The sequence below is a fragment of the Suncus etruscus genome, chromosome 2 (genome assembly GCF_024139225.1).
Source record: "Suncus etruscus isolate mSunEtr1 chromosome 2, mSunEtr1.pri.cur, whole genome shotgun sequence".
Taxonomy (NCBI): Eukaryota; Metazoa; Chordata; class Mammalia; order Eulipotyphla; family Soricidae; genus Suncus; species Suncus etruscus.
The window spans coordinates 86,498,468-86,503,284 of record NC_064849.1 but is presented as its reverse complement, the minus strand read 5'-3'; the positions used below and the strand labels follow the sequence as shown (position 1 = coordinate 86,503,284).

Below are 4,817 nucleotides of genomic sequence, written 5' to 3'. Positions count from 1 at the left end.
AGTGAATTACAGCTCTGCCATCTTCCAGGTATTTTCTGCCAATTTCTACAATTTATTTTGAAAGAGAAAAATCAAAAACAGGCCACATCTTAAACTACACAATCAGAAAAGAAAAGTCACTGAATAATAACATTTTTCTGCCTCAATCAGAGCGAGGCAACATCATTACTTTTGGGTAATGAATGCCATGTTCCCCTTTCTTTGGCTTCATTAATTTTCTTCCTCATGCATCACAAATCAAATGCAAGGAGCATCTGTATCTTGGATGATAGGGGACCAGTACTGGTCCCAGGAAGTGGAAACACCAACCTGAGGACAGGGGTCTGTGCAATAGAGCTAGACAGCAACTCAGAGTGTGATGCGAAAAGTGCATGTGACTATATAAAAGTCCGATCAGTAATGCCAGGATAGAAATGAATGGAGTAAAAGAGAGATTTGAGACACTAAAGAGAGAAGTCCTTTATTCCCTTCTCATATACATGCACACATATGTATACACACAGACATGCACAGAAAGAGACACTTCCACACCAAAAATAGATATATAATGGCCCCTAATAGTGCAAGAATTTGTTTTGCTATTGCCCAATACTTTGACTGATAATTTTCCACATACTTCAAAATGTCATATGGCATGCTCGCTTCGGCAGCACATATACTAAAATTGGAAAGATACAGAGTAGATTAGCATGGCCCCTGCACAAAGATGGCATGCAAAATGTCATATGGCAGCATGGATCAAGGTCTTCCACCAAGCATGGAGACATATCAGACAGTGCTATGTTCACTACAACTGCACTCTAGTTACATGAGTTATAGATGAGGTCACATAAAGAACACAGAGAGGCAAGCTTGCTACATGAAACATGTCCATATTCTACAGCATGTCTGTTCATATTATTGCTCTCCTTATACACCAACACAGAAATCATTAATTAAATCTAGACAAGAATTTTGGAATCTTTACAGTTGGTTCACCATAGTTTGGTTCAAGGACTTCTTTAAAGTCATTTGACCTCTTCAGAGCTAACAATTTCCTAAAAGGTAAAATTAAATAAGCTCTATGATTTATGAGGTCCAGACACACTCAAGAATTTAATGAATGCAGTAGGTACAATGTAGACACAGCTTGTACTCATGCCTCAACACATAGATTCTACATCAATCTGAGTCTTTACAACCAAACTGTGGATTTCATTGGACCTCAGTGTAGATTGAATTGTTTCTTCTCAATATTAAGATCTTAATAAATGTCATCTTTTCGAAAACTGGATTTATGTAAAAATAATGTTAAGATGGATTCATACTGGGAAGCTGACAATGTATCCATGTGTAAGAGGGTATCCTAAATCTACGTTGTTGTCCTTATATATAAAAAGAACAGAATATACACATAAATAGAGAAAAAACCCACATGTTAGTAGAAAGTAAGGTTGGGCATAAAGCATCAGTTGGCTAAACTATAAACAATCAATGGAATGAAACAAGCATTGAAAGAAGCTAAAGGGATCACCATGAAATCTTCAGAGTTAAGTCCCGTGATGCCCTATTTAAGGCTTCTCCATTACAGATCTGTAATCGTCTGTCTCTGTTCTTTTAGGCCAGTGAAAGTTTTCTTGTGGAAACTCCAGAAACTATTACAGACCCTCATGTAAGAAATTGCAAAGCAAGTCTTTTCCATCTCTCTCATATTCCTGCCACCAATATCAAAACCTGTTAGCTTTTCCAGAAAAATTATATACAGAATCTTGGACCAGATCTTTTCTGCTGAGCCAGCCTACAGACACCAAGGACTGTAATCTCTCCAGGACACACACCCGAAAAGCGTGGCCCCTGAATTCCATTTCTGCACATTGTAAGAAGCAATCTACAGCCTTACCAATGGAGTAATTATGCAGTACACCCCCATATTTACAGAAACCAAGATGGCTCCTCTAATAATCTAAAAATTAGGAAACAGCTAGCTCTTGCCAGGTATAGGGTTTGGGGAGGCCCCATACCAGAGCTTTTCTCCCTAGCCTGGGGAGTGCTGGGAGGCTTGGCAGGCCCCCCAGCCGTCCTTATCTTTTTTCCCTGACTCCAGGCCTTCCCTGGGTGCCAGCTCAGATGGCCAGAAGTGGGTTCAGGTGGACTCTTAGTGGTCCTCAGGTTCCCCCCTCCCTCCGTACTCGGGGGGGGGGGGTGTATGGGGAGGAGGGCGGGCAGACATCTGGTTTCCGGTTTCCTCTTTGATTCTGGAGACCAGCTTTTGCCAGGTATAGGGTTTGGGGAGGCCCCATACCAGAGCCTTTCTCTCTAGCCTGGGGAGTGCTGGGAGGCTTGTCAGGCCCCCAGCCATCCTTGTCTTTTCCCCCTGACTCCAGACCTTCCTTGGGTGCCAGCTCAGATGGCCAGAAGTGGTTTCAGGTGGACTCTTAGTGGTCCTCAGGCTTCCTCCTCCCTCCGTACTCCAGGGGGGGAGGTGTATGGGGAGGAGGGCGGGCAGATATCTGGCTTCCAGTTTCTCTTTGATTCTGGAAACCAGCTCTTGCCAGGTAGGGGGTTGGGGAGGCCCCATACCAGAGCCTTTCTCACTAGCCTGGGGAGTGCTGGGAGGCTTGGCCAGCCCCCAGCCGTCCTTGTTTTTTTCCCCTGACTCCAGGCCTTCCCTGGGTGCCAGCTCAGATGGCCAGAAGTGGGTTCAGGTGGACTCTTAGTGGTCCTCAGGCTTCCCCCCTCCCTTCGTACTCCAGGGGGGAGGTGCATGGGGAGGAGGGCAGGCAGATATCTGGCTTCCAGTTTCCCCTTTGATTCTGGAGACCAGCTCTTGCCAGGTATAGGGTTTTTCTCTCCTGGACTTCAGTCCTTCCTTGGGCGCCAGTCTAGGTGGACTCTATAGGGGTCAACAGGCTTTCCCCCATCTCTCCCTACACTAATGAGAATGCCTCTGGGAGGAGGGCGGGCCATTCTAGCACTGGTTTATGTTGCGACAATCAGTGGAAATTTTTTCTCCTTGTTTTCGTATTGATAGTATTGTATGCATATATTCTATATATCTATAATATCCATCTTGTATTGTGACCTTGATACTGCCCTACAAAGCTCATTTCTAATATTTTACTGCCTCAGTCCCAAATCTTACTTCCCCCCATCTTCCCATGTAGGTGTAGCTAATGATGTGAAGCTCACCACATAGAGTGATAAGTGCAGTTAGAAAAATAACTACACTGAAAACTATCATAACAATGTGAATGAATGAGGGAAAAAGAAAGCCTTCTCGAGTACAGGTGTGGGTGGGGTGGGGAGTAGGTAGATCTGGGAAATTGGTGGTGGGAATCCTGCACTGGTGAAGGGGGGTGTTCTTTACATGACTGAAATCATACAACTACAATTATATTTGTAATCACGGTGTTTAAATAAATATAATTAAAATTAAAAAAAAGAATCTTGGACCAGAATGATTAAACATAAAAGACAGTATCAAAAAATGATAAGCCCTCCTTGCCTTTGGATTAAAAAATTATTGACAAGAGGAGAGGTGGTGGAGTGGGAAGAAATATTGAACCAGATGAGATCTAAGGATCATGATAAGGGGTCACAAGGTTTTGTTCAGATGTAATAGTTATTGTTTAGCTGCATGTACATCAATACTACAAATTTAAACTCACTCTCATAGTTATATTACCTGAACTTTAATAAAAATTTTAAATAATTTTGAGTGTTAAAATTTTAGAGAATCACTGTGAGTTTCCAGCCATAGACTTTCACAACTTATAGTCAACAGATTTTTCTGCAATGATGATAACTAGGCTGCATACATAAATAGAATTACTAATTATGTACCAGTGTGGCAGCATCTCAGTGAACACCGTCAATGCATTTAACACTTACAGACAATAAGGCTTAATAGCTGAACCTAAACCACACCAACATTTGTATCAAAATACCTCCTTGAATTATTGTCCCATGCTAGGGCAGTGAGATTTTTAAACAGCAATTAGAAGAGGTGACATAGGCTTAGTTGACCAGAGCAAAGCTAGATCACAGGAGAATTATTTGTGGAAATGACATTTGAACTGAGTCCAGCAGAGATGAGGGCAGAGTGAAGACAAAGCATCTTTGGTGGCCCAAGTCAGGAGAGAGGTTCAGTCACCTGAAGGCTGATCTGTAGGGCTGGACTGGGGTGAGGGAAGCAGAAATAGTGGTAGACCAATCCCAAGCAAACTACAGGAGAAAGATTACAGATAGATCTGGCTTACTTTATCCACAAAAGAGCAGATGGGAAAGATTTTAGATTTTGTGTTCCAAGCAGAAAAATCAAGACTGTCTCTGAAGCAGGTACTCCAAAAAAAAAGGACAAATGCTCATATGCTGTGTTGGCCAAAATCAGACATATATAATAAAAACTTGAAATGATAATAATAATTGCATATACTTTTCACATGTAAGACATTCATTTGAGAATGAAGACTGATACTTTTTTAGAAAGGGGTAACACTTTTCTTAAGGCTTCAAAGGTGGTACTTCTTATGATCCAAATGGATTTGGTTTGATGAATTCTAGCTCTGAAAATAGCTTTTCAAACTACCCAAAGCTGAAATAAATCCCTAAGCGTGGGATTTCACTTGAGCAAGCTCATCAGTTGGAATTAAGCATTTCTAACATTCTGTTTCATTCTTCCTTTCATTTTGCATTTTAGCATATTATTATGTGGGAGCTTAATTACTTTCCATTGAAGGGTAGGTAGACATTCCTCACTTGAATAATTCAGAGGATTTTTAAGTAAGAAATGTCTATTGCATGTGCAGTGAGGTCCAAGAAGCACTGATGAAATTGTA

The 4,817-nt window shown here is 41.6% G+C and overlaps 1 pseudogene; it reads left to right on the top strand.

The window, feature by feature from the left end:
• Positions 1-634: 634 nt before the first annotated feature.
• On the top strand, positions 635-748 carry LOC126002327 (uncharacterized; annotated as a pseudogene).
• The last annotated feature ends 4,069 nt before the right edge of the window (positions 749-4,817 follow it).